At 36.9% G+C, this 18,161-nt stretch overlaps 1 protein-coding gene across 3 annotated transcripts in view; it reads left to right on the plus strand.

The window, feature by feature from the left end:
• The first annotated feature begins 1,857 nt into the window (after positions 1 to 1,857).
• Positions 1,858 to 18,161, plus strand: part of SERTAD2 (SERTA domain containing 2) — a 107,726-nt gene continuing 91,422 nt past the window's right edge. For 2 of the 3 annotated variants that reach the window (XM_011381860.2, XM_011381859.2), the window contains exon 1: positions 1,858 to 2,472. The gene's annotated coding sequence lies outside the window, so the exon portion shown is untranslated. Of the gene's footprint in view, positions 2,473 to 15,819; positions 15,918 to 18,161 lie in introns of all 3 variants that reach the window. The other variant, XM_023524245.1, reaches the window with a different exon arrangement.

Below are 18,161 nucleotides of genomic sequence, written 5' to 3' on the forward strand. Positions count from 1 at the left end.
ACTCAGGACTACAGGCTGAAATCATGGAGAAAGGAAAGAGGAAAGAGGTGTCAGGCTGAGTGTTAAAATTACAGCTTAGGAGAAGAATTGTACCCTAAAATGACGATAACCTCAAAATGACTAGAGTAGCCTCCATGTTCACTTATTCTCTCTCCCCTGATTTCCACACCACTATAGGTTTTAATTTTGTAATTATGAAAAAATATCGTGTTCATTTCAAGACCCTAAATCAGCTCTAGCTCTCTAGCTAACTTGTCTATGGAAAATGGATAGTGAGTATTCTACGTAGGGTTGAAAATCTTTTTGTGGGAATGGTGATAGATGATTTGACTTTCCTTCGTTTCTTGATTGGAAGCAATTGACGTAAATTTCAAATAATGTGCAGAAATGCACCTTGTGGGAAAGAAGGTGGATTTTGCCAGTGTAACCGCTTTTGTGGGCATCTCTATTCAGGTTTATTGGTAACCGCAGTTACTTCCAAGGACAGATGCGTACGTGGAAAGAGTTAAGGTTCTTAAAATGATGACTGGACAGTAGACAAGACATTGAGAAAAGCCATAGCTCCTGGGAATAAGCAGTGAGATCTAATAGTGAATGTTCCTCAGCATTGCCACCGGGTTGTAGGTGAGGAGGGTGGGCAGAGGAGAGAGAGTTTTGCGGAAGAGATGGTTGGAGGAAGCTAAGGTCTATTCACGCATTTAAAGAGCAAAGCCCATCCAGCTTCGCTCATGCTAGGTTAAGAAGTGCCTTTTCCAGGAACTCAGTAAAGAAATGGTATGTATTCAGGAGCTGTTTCAACCTGTCCACACCCTACCCTGACTTCCCCAGAAGACGGGCAAGCAAGGAGGCAAATGCCATTGCCAAGACTCCGATCTTTGGCTTCCAGCTTCCTCAGATCGCAGAGCACAGCCCCACAGGACGTCACACAGAGCTGTCTCCGGGAGTGGGCACTGCATGAACGTGGGCAAAGTTTGGATCTGATTCACTCCTAATGTGGCTGCCCCTCGGGTGTGGGGTTTGGGCACAGGGACTCCTCAGCAGAGCAAGACAGAGACTAGGAGCGGCAGCGGTGGCGGCAGCAGCAGCAGCAGCAGCAGCAGCAGCAGCAGCAGCAGCAGCAGCAACAGCCTGCAGGCTGAGTAAGGAGCCAACCTCCACCGCCGCCTCCTCCTGCCGGCGCGAAGTCGGCAGCACAGCCAGTCCATATCGCTGTCACGCCGCCAGCAGCGCGGCCCCTTCACCGCCCCCCCGCGCGGCCCCAGCCCTCACACTGTTATTTGCGTGACTGACCCGAGCCGCGCGGGAGGGAGGACCCGGCCGCTGGAGGGAGGGGGCGCATTGGCCCGCCTACTCCTTCCCCTCTGGTTCGCTGCGACACTTTCTCCTCCTCATTGGTCAAACACTTGCGTCCATCACCCCCACGCGGCCCTTGGATTGGCGGAAGGCGCACTTCTGGAGCAAGGAAGGCAGAGTGACTCCTCCGGTCTCCGGCGCCTCATCTTTCCCTCCACCCCCCACTTCAACGTCCACCCACCTCTCCCCACCCTCCACTCCACTTCCCCCGCCCCGTTCGCGGCAGTGTCCTTAGTAGACACATTGGGCTCCGGGCGAAGCCAGCCGTCTATAGAGCCGCGCTGCCATTGGCCGACGCCCACGCCCGTCGTAACCGCGGGCTCCACCATTGGGTGGCTCCGCTCCACTCCCCGCCCCCTAACGCCTCGCCCTCTCAGTCGCCTCCTCCCCTCCCCGCTCTTCCACGGCCCCCTTTCCCCGCCCGTCCCCGCTGCATCTCCCCTGTCCAGCTGGGCGGGGACTGCTGTACGACTCTGTAAAGTCTGTGAGTCACTGCACAACCCATCAATCCAATTAAATGTCTTGAGCGAGCTGAGCAGGCGGTACTGCCGCCACCGCCGCTCGCTTTGCCGCGGCCGCCCCTGCTCGCAGCGCCCCTCTGATCCATGGCTGTCTGTCTGTACTTGTTACGGTGTAACCTCCTCCTACTCCTCCTCCTCCTCCTCCTCAGGAGCCGCTGCAACTTCCCCTCAGCCAGCCTCCTCTGCTTGAGGACTGCAAAGGCATGGGATAGACCCAGAGCCACTTCTCTCTGTCTCCCCTCCAGCCCTCGCTCAATTTCCTCCCGTTAAATTAAAGTCTGTTCCTTGCTCCTCGTCGTTTTAGAGATTTATTTATCAATTTGTTATTTCCCCTGATTTATTTTCCCTCCCGGGGCAGGGGTTCGTAGGGGCCGGGAGTTTATTTTAGGGAGGGGGCTCTCCACCTCCCCCCATTTCTCCTCTTTTTTTCGATCGTGACTTGATTTCCCTGCTCCTCTCCGCTCCCACCCCTCGAACTCACCGTCCTGCACTCGAGTGACGCACCGACACCCCCCGCCCACAGCCCAGACGTCCCCTCCCTCGCTGCCACCCGGACCCGTCTCGGAGCTGGACCCGGTGGTGACTTCTTCGCGGAAGGGTGAGTACCATGTGGGGTTTCGGGGAGAATCTGGGAAAATGTAGCCGGTCCACTTTGGGGAGGGCAAGGATCACATTGTGGGAAGAAGGCTCCTGGTCCGGCGTGGATTTGAGGTGGCGACTGCCTCCTTCCCTCGCTCCCTCTTCCCCCGCCCCTCGACTCCTTATTCACCAGCCCTGCTGTATTTCTAGGTATTGCCAGACTTCCACCATCGGGACATTATAACGCTTATAAAATGAGCGGTAATGACAAGCTTTCTGTCTTTAGGATGCTTAGTGAATGGTAATGGTCGGCAATGTGATCTGATAGATTCTATGACCTGCAAAAAGTGTAACACGGCTAATGGGTACATTTTCCTTCAAATCAAAGTTAAACTTTTATTCAATAAAGGCAAAACAAAAGGTATTTCTAATTTGAATGTGTGGTGATAGAGCAAGGGAAGATAGGTTGCCTAGTGGCATGGCTTACTATTTTTATTTTAAAATAGTTTTACATATTTCCTTTTGAAAAAATATGAATTCAGTATTTAAGTAAAGGTTTTTGAAGTCTCTGAACCTGTTGGAGGAAAGCAAGCTAAGATGAAAATCCAGCTTGACTCTTCATCTTTAGTTCACCTCTATTCTAACAAGAAACTACAACACAGAATTTATTTCTCAGTCACTGAGCACAGTGGAGTGTATTAAGGATAAATATGGATTTTTTTCTTTTGATATCCCTCTTGTATTTTTGATTGCTCTTAAACAATGTCATGCTAAGAATTTTGTAAAATTTTAGTTTCTTGATTATCGGTAGCTCAAAAGTACACATACTTGCCCATATATGCTTTTATGAGACTCTTGCTATATGTATCTTTAATTCGAGATTAAGTAAAAAATATGAAAAGTAGTTACTCTGAATTGGCTTCAGAGGTCACTTTGTAGAATTCAGTCTATTTAAAATGGTATTAATCTTTTTGAATCAAGTTCTGGTCTAGTTGTCCACAGATTCAAATTAGGCCAAACCAAATGTGTTTTGAAATATTAAAGTACAGGAAAGGCCTCTTAGTAGTTCATTCTCTCCTCTTTCAGACTAATCAGAATAAGTTGTTACTAAATTTAATTTTAAAGAATAGACTGTTCCTGTTCTGAAATCTGCCAAGTTTCCTCAGAAAGATTTCTTTTTAAAGAGCAGAAATGTGTTTATGATCAGCCCAAAGTAGTAAAGTTGACTCAAATGTAAATGCTGTTGTAAGGAAATGTTTGTCATAAGCTCCCAAACCTTGCAAAGTGTTTGAGAAAGACTTATACAAAGCTTTTTTGAATTGTTTAATAAATTTTATCATGTGGCCTTTTTCATGAGTGTAAGAGTGAATCACTGAGAGGCCTCATAGCACAGGAGCCAGTCTGCCTGAGTTTGAATCTTGCCACCATGCTTAGATGGCTGACTTTGGGCAGTTTCAAACCTGGCCTGTGCTGGTTTTCTCCTGTAAATGGGAAGGATGACTTTTCCTTAAAGAGCTGCTGTAAAGGGAAATGAGAATGCATGTTACAGAGCACTTGGTGTTAGCTGCTCCATCATCATCACCACCCTTAGAGAAGATGTCTAGTGTAGTGATTAAGAGTGGACCCTCTAGAATCAGATTCTGTAAGTTCACGTCCCAGCATTTCCTGTTACGGTCTTTGTGATTCCTCATCTGTAAAATGGGGATAACAGAAGCACTTAACTTCACAGGGTTATTGTGAGGGTGGAATGAGTTAATATATGCAAAGATCTTGACTACCATTTGGTACATCTCTTAAAGTTTAATTCTCAATTACACTTCTTGTAAGTCTTGAAACGTGGGTAAAATTTTTGTAAAGGTAAAGAATTATCGCTGTCAAAATAAGCAGAATTCTTATCAATATGCATGATCTATGGGATTTATAATTTTAAACTAGAATTTATATGGTTCTTTATGAAATTAGTTATTTGATGAGTTGAGTTGGTTACTCTTTTACTTAATAGGCTCTACGTACCTCTACTTGCATAATAGGCTCTACATACCTCTACTATAATGATACCTATCACATTTATTGTTATCTGTAATTTCCTCTTCTACTAAACAGAAAGCTCTTTGAGTATAAGAATAGTGTTTTATTCATAATTTAATCTCCAGTGCCTAGCAGAGTGCCTGGTACATAAAGAAGCTTAATAAAAAAACAAGTTTAGTGAATGCTGTGGAATGAATTAAATAATGTTATTCTCAAGTTATTTATAAATAATGTTATTTTCAAGTTATTTATGAGTAGCTGAATGACATTGTAAGTGATATCGTGGAGAATACTATTTGTATTACTGAGTTGAATTTTTACGTTTTCTATTATTTTTGTAAATAGAAGATAAATGAGGGGAATTACAGTATAACTTATAATTTATTAAGAAAATATTTTTTATTTTGAAGATTAAACTTAAAATAGTCTCAAAAATATATATCAAATATCTTCCTTTGATACCCGACATGTCCATTTTAATCATAAGATTTTCTGACTCCCAAACTTTCTGTCACTAAATTGGATGTTATTATAATTAATACGAATTTTACAAGTTGGATTTCGAATGTCTCAAGTGAAGCTGTGATGTTATAGGCTTCAGAATATAATAATAATGAAGAGAATTTATCAAACTAACACTAGGAAAATTATCAAAACGGCATCCTTTCCTTAAGGATCAAAGCTTTATTTCTTTCCATTCAAGAATGAAACTTTCTCTTGAGTTGTCTTAATAAATAATTAGCTTTTGAAATAGCTGTAGTAAATAGCGTAATAGGAATCATAAAGGAGGTATATGTAATTAGCAAATAAAGCACTTTAAACTTCACTATACACTTAATAGGCTTTACATAATTGGGGTATCTATATTTTATAAATAAGCAAAATTGATAGGGCCTACCATTTGCTTCATTTATAGAATCACTGTTTTACTTGTCAATAAAATTCAGTTTAATTATCATGCCCCCAGAAATTATAAAATCCAAGAATCTTTTATGAAACTGATATCCCCAGTAATGAAATCTGAATATTAACTTACTCAGAAGTGTTACAGTGTTCCATAACACTGTTAAAACTTTTCAAATATGTAAACTATGTATTATAATGTAGATAATTTTGTATATGTAATCTTTTGTTTAACCTGGTTACCCAGTTTAGTTGAATATATTGCATTTTTATCAGCTAAAACAATTAATTTAGAAAACTTGTTCTTTTATGTTCATATATTCTTAAAGCAGCAATCTAAAATGAAACTTTAAAAATTAATTTATAATTATTTAGAAACTACACTTAAATGTCTGGTCTGCACGATAGAAGGTCACTTATTTTTCGCTTGACACATTTTAGCATGACATTATTTCTGTAGCTCACATCTCTTATCTCTTTTTATTTAACATTTTTGTGAAGACATTTGAGTATTTATTAGTATTTTACACACATATATGATGTCTCCAACTTTTAAGAAAGCAATGTTTCTAATGAAGAATTGTTTGGAAATAAGGGGAAAGCAAGATAGATATAACTTTTAGGGCTTGTGATTTCTATTCTGTCTTCTAACATTAGGAAAATGGATAACTATACAGTAATACCTCACTTAACATCATTGATAGGTTCTGCGACTTTAAGGAAAATAATGTAAAATGAAATCAGTTTTACCATAGGCTAATTGATATAAACAAGAGTTAATTTCCTATGGCATCTCATCAACGTCGTAATGGAATGACGAAATGAACACAACATTATTTGAGGACTTGCTGTACTGTCAGTAATCAAAAAGAGTTGAAAATAATATATCTGTTATCTGTTGACATAAACGTAGCATTAAGGTCCATGGAGTTCTAGACTGAGCGGTGCTACTTATTGGCACGTGACCTTGAGCGTTACGCTTAATTTCCATGATTTTCCATGTTCATATCCTTTCAGTGGGAAGAGGCAAGGGCGATTACCCTACCCTCATTCACAGATGACATTGTATTAGTGCTTTTTAAAAGCATTGGAGAAAGACAAAATGCAAGCAAATACAAAGTATATATTAGCATTTAGAAATGGGTATTTGTTTATCCTTATTTAAAAATTGTGACCTTTTGGATCTTTGTCTGAAGGACATTTTTTCCTTTTAACTACGTTTGAAGAGACTTCTTTCTTGCATGTTGACAAGAATGTATATGGTACCTTTTAAAGAGGCAAGGAACTTTGGTTTTTTGAATGGGATTTTAAATGTTAACACTGAGTTTTGTAACTGGGTTGTAACAGAGGTTGATATTGTAAGAACAAACTTTATGTATCTAAAAGAAAATGCATGTGTATTGCAGGAAAAAAATATTCAGATATAGCAGATTCCATTAGCAGTATATTAAAGAGAAAAATTAATCATATTATTTAATTTCAAATTTCAAAAGGATTATTTGGCTATATGACTCTTGCTTATACTCATTTATTTTGTACCTTGAATGCAATGAAAATGTGCAGATTTCAGAATATAGCGGCTGGGGGATTTCATTTATTACAGCTAATCTTTTATTTGGGAAGGTGAGTAAAGACATCTGTGGAAAGGCTGTATATTAAGAAACTAGCCTTTTTTTCTCTTGTCCCTAAACATGAGAAGTCTTTAAAAGTCAAAATCCCAGAGTTAGCACATTACGTAAGTTACTTGAATTCAGCTTTATCTCTTTCTGGTTCCTAGCAGAAGAATTGTCGCAGCCTCGTGATGCTACTCACTTTTTTCAGTGGAAATGAAATTCTAGTGTACTCAGAATAAGACCTATCAAAACAAGTGGGCATACAAAGAAATATTATTTATTCCAACTAATATTAAGTATAGTGAACATTAATCCTCTAATGTGAGGATGCTAAGCAGAAAGCAAGTTTAAAACTATACCGTCCTTTTATCCTTACTGTTCATCCGACTGACAGAAACTTAGAATAAGCAGGTTTCTTCTCTGCTTTAGAATTAAAATCCACATTGATGTTTATGTCTTGTGTGGTGGTATGTATAACTCTTTAGTGTATTTAATGTTTACTTTTACCATATTAAATAAAATGACCCAAACAGCCCATTTGTAATTTAATTTTTTTCTATTTTTCACAACGCTCTTCTCTTTGTTCTACCGTTGTTTCTTCAGTTTTCTTAATATTTCCACATGAGTCTTTTCTTTTTACACACCTTCTTATTTTACCTTATCTTCTTTTGACGTTGGTATTCTTTTTTCTTGATTATAGCAGGGTTTTGTTTTTTTTTTTAACTGTCTTTTGCCTCTGTCTCTGTATAAGGAATGAAGATAGTAGTTTTTATTTATTTTAGTCTGCTTTTATGAGACTGAGGCCAAGTCTTCTTATATAGAAAATTTGCTTTGCATTATTTCAGAAGATGAGCTCTGTGATCATCTAATCTACACAAAACTTAAGGGGCCATTTTGTAAACCTAAAACCAAGTTTTACCCTAAATGAGGTGGTAAAAGGGAAAACTGTGAGATAGATGTTTATTTACAGCTTTTCTATTAACCTCTTTTATGATGGGATACCCACAGAATTTTTTTCTGGTTATGCTACCTTGAAACATCTCAAACATCAAAGCTTTGTTTTACTCCATATCCAGTAGTAGCCTGGCGAGCTCCGAGGGCTGTTTTAGCAATGACCATAGCTACCTGACCGGGGGTGGCTGGCCTGAGCACATCACATTAGACATGAAGAGCAGCTTCTTTGTTTTGTTTTGTTTCGAACTCCTTAAAACCAGACTTAACACCAGATCAAGTCCACTGTGAGGTTTTCCAGGGTTTACCATTGTTGAATGATTAATGATTCCTGGTGAAGTAACCATCAGCTTTATTGTCTTCCATGTCTTAAACACAAATGAAATGTATCCCTTTGAGTTAACTTTTGTTTTGATTTTAAGGGTTCTTTTCACCTTTTACCATATTTTATTTAATATGGTAAAAGGAAAAGGAAATGAAAGGGTATGAAAATGAATATGTATTATTAAACATAAAAGGTTTATATACAAGTCCTTTGAGGAAAAAGTGTTCCTAAGCACCAAAATCCATTGATTGGGAGAGAATGTTTAATACTTTCTCAAAATACCTGACATTATTCAACCATCAGTAGTAGGAAAACTTTCAATTCGATTAAACAAAATGAATCCTTTTTTTGATTTAGAAAACTGTCTGTTGTTACTTTTAGTTTATACAATCCGAATATAAGATTATATGAATTTTGGAGTCTATTAAATAAGATATTTTCCAGAAATTGTACTTTATAAAATTTGTGCTTCATAGAAGAAGTTTGAGCTTTTTTTTTTTTCCCCCATACCTGTATCTCATTCCTGGCTTTCATTCATTTATTCTTACAGTTCATATGACAAGTATTTATTGAGCACTTATTGTGTGCCAGCCACTCTTACTAGGCACATACATTACAGCAGTGAAGAAAAGAGACAACTATTCTCATCCTTGTAGAAATTATATTCCAAACAAATTGGTATGTACTGAGCTTGTTATCTATTATTCTAAGTAATCATAACTACACGTTGTGTAATGATCTGAAAAAAAAAAATAAGATTTCTTTATATGGATTTAATGCCCTTAGACTTGGTATAAAAGGAATCCTAAATCCTGAAACAAAACTCCTTTTGAATGAACAATTTTAATTTGAGTTTGAGTTCAGATTAAAAACCTATAATGTAACGTAATGAAATTTGAAATCATCCTCATTTGTGAATCTTGCAGAACCTGACAGTGGACATGGTCTGAAATTTCTTTACACTTTTTAAAGTTGTTTTCTCCCTTTGCTTTGTTTTCTTTGTAACAGAGCCTGAAAAAAATGTGTAACACTGAAAATTTCACAACGGAAATGGAGTCATCTCAATATTGCACAATTAGCAAGAAAATCTTAAATTTGCTTTGTCTAGTATATATAAAGAACTAATATTTTGTTTCTATGATTATAATAACTATGTAATTTCCTAAACAAAGAAATAGAACCTTAAGTGTACATTTCCATTTCAAATATTAAAGTAGATATATCTAAGTATCTTTGTAGTAAAACAGTCATACAATATAATATAATTGTTTTTTATTAATTTTCTTTTTATTTATAAGTATTTAATACATGTCCCATGTGCTTACTGTTATCAGAGACTAATAAGACATGGCACCTGTCCATAATGGTGTTCACAGTCTAGTTGCAGAGACAAAAGATCCCCACATGAAAATGAAATCTCTTGTATTAAGCAATATTGGATTTGGTTTGATGGGAAGTCTGGTGTAGGCCACTACAGTAAACTTAGTCCTGGGTCAAATGGACTTGCCTTCTGGAGGTCCATCCTTTCTTTCAAGTTTGGGCAAAGATGGTTAGCAGGCCTTCTTTGTGCCTGAGGCACCGCAGGGTAGGATAGTCTCTCTTCCAGCTGCTGCAACTGCTCAGCAAGGAAGGGAAGGGAAAGAGAATGGAGCACACATCTTGGTCATGTACTGCATTCCCTAGCTAGCTATCCCCATGGGAAGCAGAGACTCTGAGCCTGAGAATAGGATGTATGGACACACCATGGATGTGCTTTAGATTCTTGAGAACAAAAATTACTCCATAGCTTCGATAAGCGTGGTACATCGGTGAGGCCCTGTGGACAAAGGGAGTTCACTGAAATATGGAAGAAACACTGAGAGTGAAGGGAAGAAGTGGAGATGGAGGCTCTGACAGTGTGAGGACATACTCTTTCTTCTTCAATTTGCCTGGAGCAGCCCTGCCTGTGAAATGAGAGACCTCTGGGCCTAATATACCAAATTTAGAAAATCTGTATATATTGCTATAATACATAGGTATAATCTTTCTAAATTTTTTGACTTGGAATTAGCCAGAATTCCTGATGTGTGAATGTTTAAATTCTCAAACATAATTCTGTGTAACTATGGCTTTTGTTTTTATTTTTCTGGATATTTGAAAATATTAAGACTCCCTTTGTTTCCAGAAAACATTTGTTTGTTTATTTGGGCCTAAGTCTAACACAGAATAACACAATATATGCTTGTCTATTAGATTTAAATTAGAGGGGAAAAAATCCAAAGCCTCAATGTTTGTTTTATCTGTTGGTGAAAGTATTTGGACCGTTGTATGGCTACTTCTTCTTTTTAAATTTTTTTATTATTTTTATTTTTATTTATTTATATTTATTTACCTATTTATTTTACACCTACAGCACCTGGTCTTCCATTTATCCAAGAACTAACCAGGCCTGACCCTGCTTAGCTTCTGAGATCAGACGGGATTGGGCTTGTTCAGGGTGACATGGCCGTAAATGTCTTTTTTTTTTATTTAAATAACAATTTCTTTTAAAAGTTTCTTTTCCTGAAAACTGTATCTGTGCTATACATATCTGTTTGATTCAAAGGTCCACCTAGGATAGTATGGTCATTACATTATCTTGATTGCTGTGATTTTTTTCAAAAGTGTATACATATGTCAAAACATACCAAAACATATGTCAAAACAGACCAAAGTATACATTTTAAATATGTCCATTTATTGTATATCAAAAAACCTTTTTTTTTTTTTTTAAAAAAGCTTAGGTTGTAAGGTATATTTTCAAGATAAAATCTCTATTATAAGAATTATATTTTTAAAGTTTGTCATTTATGTTTTGTTTCTCTATTTTATTTTATCTAGTATTTATTCACCTCCATTTCATACCCCAGACACACATATTTTAAGAAAGACAAATAGAACTGAGGAGGCCCATACGCTAGTTGAAATTTAGATATAGGACCTTAGAGAGCTTTTTTCCATATGTAAGGCTCACTGGAGTATCTTTAAGTAATTTGCACAAATTTGAATTTGGAGAATTGGAGTTGTATATTTTTCAAGGAATCCTCCTTTCCTTATAGTTTAACAGATTGTGACTCATCTTTGGCACGGAGTAAAGAGCATGATTTAGTAAAACTTTTTTTCAGGAGGTTAAATGGTTTAATGCTTCTTAAATATTGTTCCTTTCTTTTTCTTTCTTTTTTTTTCAAATTAAAATTTTTTTTTAATTTTTTTTTATTTTGGCATGTTAGACCGTAGAATCTATGAATAGATTTGTTTAGGGAAAAACTAAGTCTGCTCCATTCTTCTTGCCCCCATCATCTTGAGCACAGCACAGGACACTTAATATAGGTTTGCTAAAGTGATGCTTTAATATTAATCGAATATTCCTTATGTCACCCAATGTATGTTTCAGGGAAGTTTCTTCATTGTTGGAATTAATGCTTATGTTAAGTTGAAAACACTGGCAATTTTTCATGAATAAAAAATAGTCTAGAAAACTTTTCAGTTATCTGTATGGGACTATGAGAGTATTAAAGAGTTGTGGCTTTAAGGCTCTTTCTGCCATATTAGTGGGACACCTTAGAATTACCCACGCCCAGGCCACAACCCGAGGTGAGGCCCTGGCTTCAGTATTTTAAAAGTTGCCGGGTTATTCTAATGTATAGCCACATTGTACTCTGCAGCGCTATTTCCCACACCAGATACCCCTACACCCAAACTTCCTATTGTAAAACTTTTCAAACATGCAGAAAACTTGAAAGAGTAACACAGTGAATACCTATATTCCCTCTACCTAGATTCAGTAATTGTTAGCCTTTTGCTGTATTTGCTTTATGACTCTCTCTCCCTTTCTTGCTCTATATGTATACTTTTTTGTACCATGTGAAAGTAAGTTTCACATATCATGACTCTTTACCATTAAGTACTTCACTATGCATCTCCTGAGAATAAGAACATTCTTCTACATAACCACAATACCATTATCTCACCTAAGAAAATTAATAACTTAGAATGCTTTTCGAGAGCTCACTTCCATTTATTAAAGGTATATGAATTCGTATTCTACTAAAAATTAAATGCATATGAAGTGAGAAGGTCTGTAGAATGTGAAATTCTGGGAATTTTTTTGTTAAAGATCTGTTTCTTTGTGTTAGCAATAAAGCCACTATTTCAAACATTTTTATGAGGTAAATGCATTTTCTTATTATGGTGAGGTAAGATCCTTTCTAGGTCTAACATCGCATGAGATATCATTAGAGAAAACACTTATCAAAGTTCATGCCACAGTGTGGTTTAGTGGAAAAAGCTCATTTTTGTGCTAGAACAATGTTGGTTCATACACTTGCTTGGCCACTTATTGCAGGTGACCTTGGAGAAGTTAAATTCTTATATCAGTTAGGAGTTTTTGAGAAACCACCCTTAAGCTCACTGGGATCATCAGGAAATTTATTATTTCACAACAAATCCAGAGTTAGGGTAGGTTTCAGAGTTGGTCAGTTCTGTAGCTCAAATGCAATTCTTAGCATCTTATACTGCGCCAGACTCCTTACTGGCTTCCAACTTCTGTTTTATCTCTTTTTTAAAGCTGGTTCACATTCATATGGTATTCAGAGGAAGTCAGGAAGTCTCTTCACAGACATGGACTGTCAGTCTTTCTGTCTGATTGGGCATCTCTGCCCTGTCTGGACCAGTAACTTGGGGATGGGGTTCTCTTAGGGAGAGGAAAGGCTGTTGGGTTTACCACTAACTGTTCATTACTCCGCTCTAAGCCTTGGTTTTCTCAGCTGTAAATGGCAACAGTGATATCTACTGCTATGATTATTAACTAATATACAGTAGATAAAGCAACAAACACAAAGCTGATATTGAATAAATACTAATTCCTATTTTTCTTCTCTCTTTTCCATCTTATAGAAAATTCTGTATTCCTTTGCTACTGCCATACTCTATACTAGTAAGCATATATATAAGTGGCTCCCTTAAGTGGGCTCTTACCTGTCCTCTTACCTCAGTATTTAGGACATAGCATTTTATGTATACTTTGCAAATTGGTCAGATAACATCCATTAATCTGTCTTGGCCCATCTCATTTTTTCTTATATATTTCAGCGTCACTTTACAGTATTCCAAAGCCGCAGAGGGATACTGTTGGCAGTGTGTGCATATTTATCCAGCTCCAGATCAAATGTGAACAAAAATCTCCTTAATTTCACTCTCCATAAAAACAACAAGAGTTGAAATAGATTTACTCTTTTTACTAAAAGAAATACACCATAACCTAGGAAAAACTCAGCAAAATAAAATGTTATTTGAAATATAGTATCTTATTTGCCTAGGTTAGACCAAGCCTTTGATACTTTGGGAAAATATAGGCTTACGGTGGTAGTTCAGCTGCTCTGATTTCTCCAAAACTTACTTTCTTAAAAGAATTGTGTTCAATTTTACCTGCAAGTCTCTTTTGTATTGCTTGTTCTTGAACCCTCTCTCACTCACCATGAGAAAGTCATCTGCTAAAGATGTGTTTTCCAATATGTATGAACACTGGAGGGTATTTGTTCAGGCACGCCCTTTGCAAAATATGTAAAGAAGGATTGCCATTGTTTTTCCCCTATGGGATTTCTAAAACACTCCGGAAATACCTGTGAAGTCCTGCAAAATTGTCACAACCCAATCACATGGGAAGATCTTCAGTTTTTAAAAAAAATTTCTACCTAAACAACAAGGTTGTTCTTGAAGGAGAGTTATTAACCTTCTTGGCCCCTGAAGTAAAATATTTAATTCTCACCAACCTCCATGGCAGGAGAATAGAAGGGTGAAAAGTCTGGTGTCTCTCTTGACCTGGAAGATGCTGACTGGCTTGTCCCTTTTCAATTACATTTTTTTCCCTTTTTCTTTAATTTTTAGATTTAATGTTGATGAGATATCTATTGAGCTGTTAAACTTCTTGAACATTGAAAATACTCAGATTTTGAATGGTTCCATCCGTAATTCAGAGTTTCTGCTGGCATGAATCATTTTAAGCAGAGGGATACTTTTTTTTTTTTCCAGAGGGATACTTTTTAAGGAACCATTTAGGTGTGTATTGATGTCTCTTACACATCTCAAATGAAGGTTCTGTAAATGTTAAATTATGAAGCAGCATAGTGAAAGCAGAACTCTGAAATAAGTTGTAGTTTTATTAAAGAAGCCAGAGAAGGGACATTGTGGCTATAATTTTAATTACAAGTGCTAGGGTTTTGGGGAAAAAAAGTTTGAAACTTATATTGCATTTCCTCGAAGTGCTATTGGTTACTTTTTGAAGCGATGGCATATAGTTATAACTTGCGAAGTTTGGTTTTGTTTGGGCAAATTTTTTTATTTTAATACCTTGCAGAAAAGTTTTTTGGACAAGATTTCCTTTGCTGTGTAACAAACACTTTTACTGTTTAGCTAAAGTTTGCCACCAGTGGTTCAGAGGCTGAAATGAAAAGTGAAATGGCTGTTGTTTCCCATCTAATACCAGATTTTATTTTTATTTCCACTAACCAGTGTTAAAAAAAGAAATGAAAAGAAAGCAAAGATCAAAATCCAAAAGCTCACACTAAAATCTAATTTCCTAACTAGAATAAGGCTGGCTTTGCCGTGATGTGAAAAGTCGTGTGTAAGAAACATTTGTACATAGCTATACAGTTGGCCTTACTGGTTGCTGGGATTAACAGTTGGGTTGGGGACAGTCAGGCAGGTAACAACCAATCAGGGCTAAGCAGTTGGGACTGATTCAATTTCTTTTTTATCTTCCTACAGAGAAAATGTCAACTGTGCTTCTTTCTCCTACTTTTCAGTCTCCCTGAGAGAATGGAAAAAATGTCCCAGTGACAATGGGTTGGAGAGCAGTGTATTATCTGCCTCTCATTAGCCAGGACTTATATTCTGATGATAGAGTAATTGCCAGAGCTTTGTCTTTGTTTCTTTCTTGATTTGATCATTTTTGTGTTCCATCTTAAAGCTATGGGCAGGGTCTAAAATTCTGTGGAATGGATTCTAAGGGCAAACTGCTTTTGTCCCAGGTCATTTATTGGTTACATTTTTCATAAGGAGTTCTTATTTTGACTAAAAATTGCATCATAACCAGTGAACAATTGCTGGCCAGCTAAGAAAAATATGGTAGCTTTAAAAAAATTATTTGGAAACAAGATTATACTTGGAGAATGATTTTTGTTATTTCTGAAAGACCCAAATACCATGGGGAAATTTTAAGGCCATAAGTCCCATTTTGCCATATTAATCATTGTGCCATTCAATTTGTGCATCTTTAACTATATGCCGTGTGACTGAGGCATGAAGCATTTGGGGACATTTGTTAGTCAACGTGAGTTTTGAGAAGTAATTTTTAAAAAAATATGCAACCGGACAAAAGCAAAGGGTAGTTTGAGGATATTATTAGAATTGTATTATGGTTGAAAAATTTGATAGTAGAAAATTTGTCTGTAATTAGCCATCAATGTAGTCTTATTATGGACGAAGTCATGGACTCTGCTAGTGATGCAGTTCATCTTTCCTAACTTAGCATGAAAAACTTGTGGTACAGGGATGCTCCTGTCTTCTCAGCATTGCTGTCGCATTCCAATGCAGCCCATTTCACATGTTATCGCTGATTTCTGACTGGTAAGTGCACTTGATTGACATGGGTCATGAATTTTTGGTTTTGTTTTTTGCAGCACTTATGCATTATAAGGACAATATGATGAAAATGAAACATTTTCTATTTGGGCTAACTTAAGATCACTAATAGAGACATAAAGACATTCGACTAGTATTTATTTGTTTTGCTTTTATGTGATGACTGGACAGGGAGGTGGGCAAAATATCTATATTGACGGGTGATAGAGGAGAGGTGCTTGTTGCCACCCTTTTTGGTTCATCTGTGTAATCTACTAATCATTTCATATGATAGCTGGTGAGTGTTCTGGTGACTTATGTTTCACTTCTTTTGGAGAAACTGTGACTTATTTTTGAATGATTATAAGAATAAAAAGGGTTTTTTTAAATGAATTTTTTTTTTTTAAATTTTCTAAAATAAAGTGGAAGCCTTTTCTTTGGTTCTTCTGCTTCATCTTATATTAGCCAGTTGTACACTTAAAGACATTTTTGGTGTGAGAGTTACTCTTTTGAAAGCTTTCAAGTTGTTTTTTTGGTCTAAGTTGTTGACATTCCAGCTAGCAGTATCCTTGCTTCTTATCTTAGTAATACAAAATGAAATGCACTTTGGAGTATCTATCCTTCAACTTCTGATGCAGATATTAGTGCAAACTCAGCACACCATTATGTGATGAGGAAAAAAAAATAAATGTTTATGACCAAGAAAAAGTTCTTGGCAAAGAGAAATTCTGTCCTGTTCAGCCAGTTACTGAAATGGAACTGAGTTTTGTTTTTTTTTTTTATTATTAGGTATGTCTTTGAAGTTGAAGTGATTCAGTAGTCACTTACGAGTGTTAGTGTAGTGAGTTCTTAGAGCAATTTGTGCTCCCAAGGAGGCAGTTTGTGAAGCAAATGCATAGCGAGCAAGTATATTATGATTTTTCTAAGTAGCGTACCTTAGAGCAGATGTTTTGGTATACTGGAGTGCAGCCGGTAAGCCATGATGTGTTAAGTGGAAACTCAGGCACTTGGTTAATCCAGTTATAAATTTCTACTCTTCATATGCCCTCATTTTCTTGGCATGCATTTATAATTGCTTTATAGTGATTCTGTCAGTTAGACAGCCAGGAAGGGTAACGAAAATAAAGTCCAAATAGTTGATTTTAGAATTTTAAGTAAGCTGGCTAGGAGAACATAATAAATATGACGATTATCATCAATTTGGTTTTTTTTACTATTCCTCTTGCTGATTGCTTTGACTGACAAGTTTATCGCTTTATGTAAATTTTTATTTCTTTTAAATTAAAAATAAAGTTCATGAACTTTACTGAGTCTCGGGATATGTGAAAGTCTGCTCTAGTCACTGCTCTGTTCAGTCAATAAAATTCCCGCACTTTTAAAACATCCTCGAGTGTCAGATTATTAATGTTCCTACATGCTGCCATTTTGGTATCATTATTTTGCATCATTATTGACTTGTGTGTTCAGGTGTCCTTCACCACATGAAGGAATGAAGCTGGTAATAGCAATTTTCAAGTACAACCTAAAATTACTTTCATATTTTTCTACAGGGTTTTCTGGTGTCCATTCTGAGTATTCATGGTAAGAAGGAGCCCAGGATGGCCCTTCAAGTCTCTTGATGTGTTTAAGAAGATGGGGCCAATGTTACTCGCTGGAACTGGCCCTGGAAAAGTCAAATTGGTGCCATATTTGTTGCACTGCTGTTTTGTCTCACTATAAAATGTGGGAAGTGTTAATAACACTTCCTACTTGTTTAGCATATTATCCTTCCCAGCTCTCAAAAGAGTTGGTCAATATCAGGCTGGATTCTCAGCCCACGTTTCTATTATTTTCTAATTCCTCTAATGTAATATTGCCTAAAGACTTTTCATTTACTATTTTTTTCTTATGTTCTCCTAAAAATTGGAAAATAATATTTGCTATTAATACTCCCATTTCTCAGATACTAAGAATAAGGCACATCTTGGCTAAGTATTTGACCTAGGATTATGCTGTGATCAGCTATAGAACCAAATACAACTCAGGATTCTTCCTCAACTTCATTTTATTACTGAGCCATAGTTTCTCTCCTTTTCAGATATATTTACAACAGGACTGAAGAAAGTACATTTCCAGATACCAACAATATTCCCCATCTTTCTTCTTCAGTGTTCCAGTATTAGGATTTACACTAGGCTTATTGTCTGAAGTAAAGTTTCAGTGCCAGTTATGCACATGATCTGTTCCCATATTATTCAGGATTTGACTACT

Source organism: Pteropus vampyrus, unplaced genomic scaffold (assembly GCF_000151845.1).
Source record: "Pteropus vampyrus isolate Shadow unplaced genomic scaffold, Pvam_2.0 Scaffold453, whole genome shotgun sequence".
Taxonomy (NCBI): domain Eukaryota; kingdom Metazoa; phylum Chordata; class Mammalia; order Chiroptera; family Pteropodidae; genus Pteropus; species Pteropus vampyrus.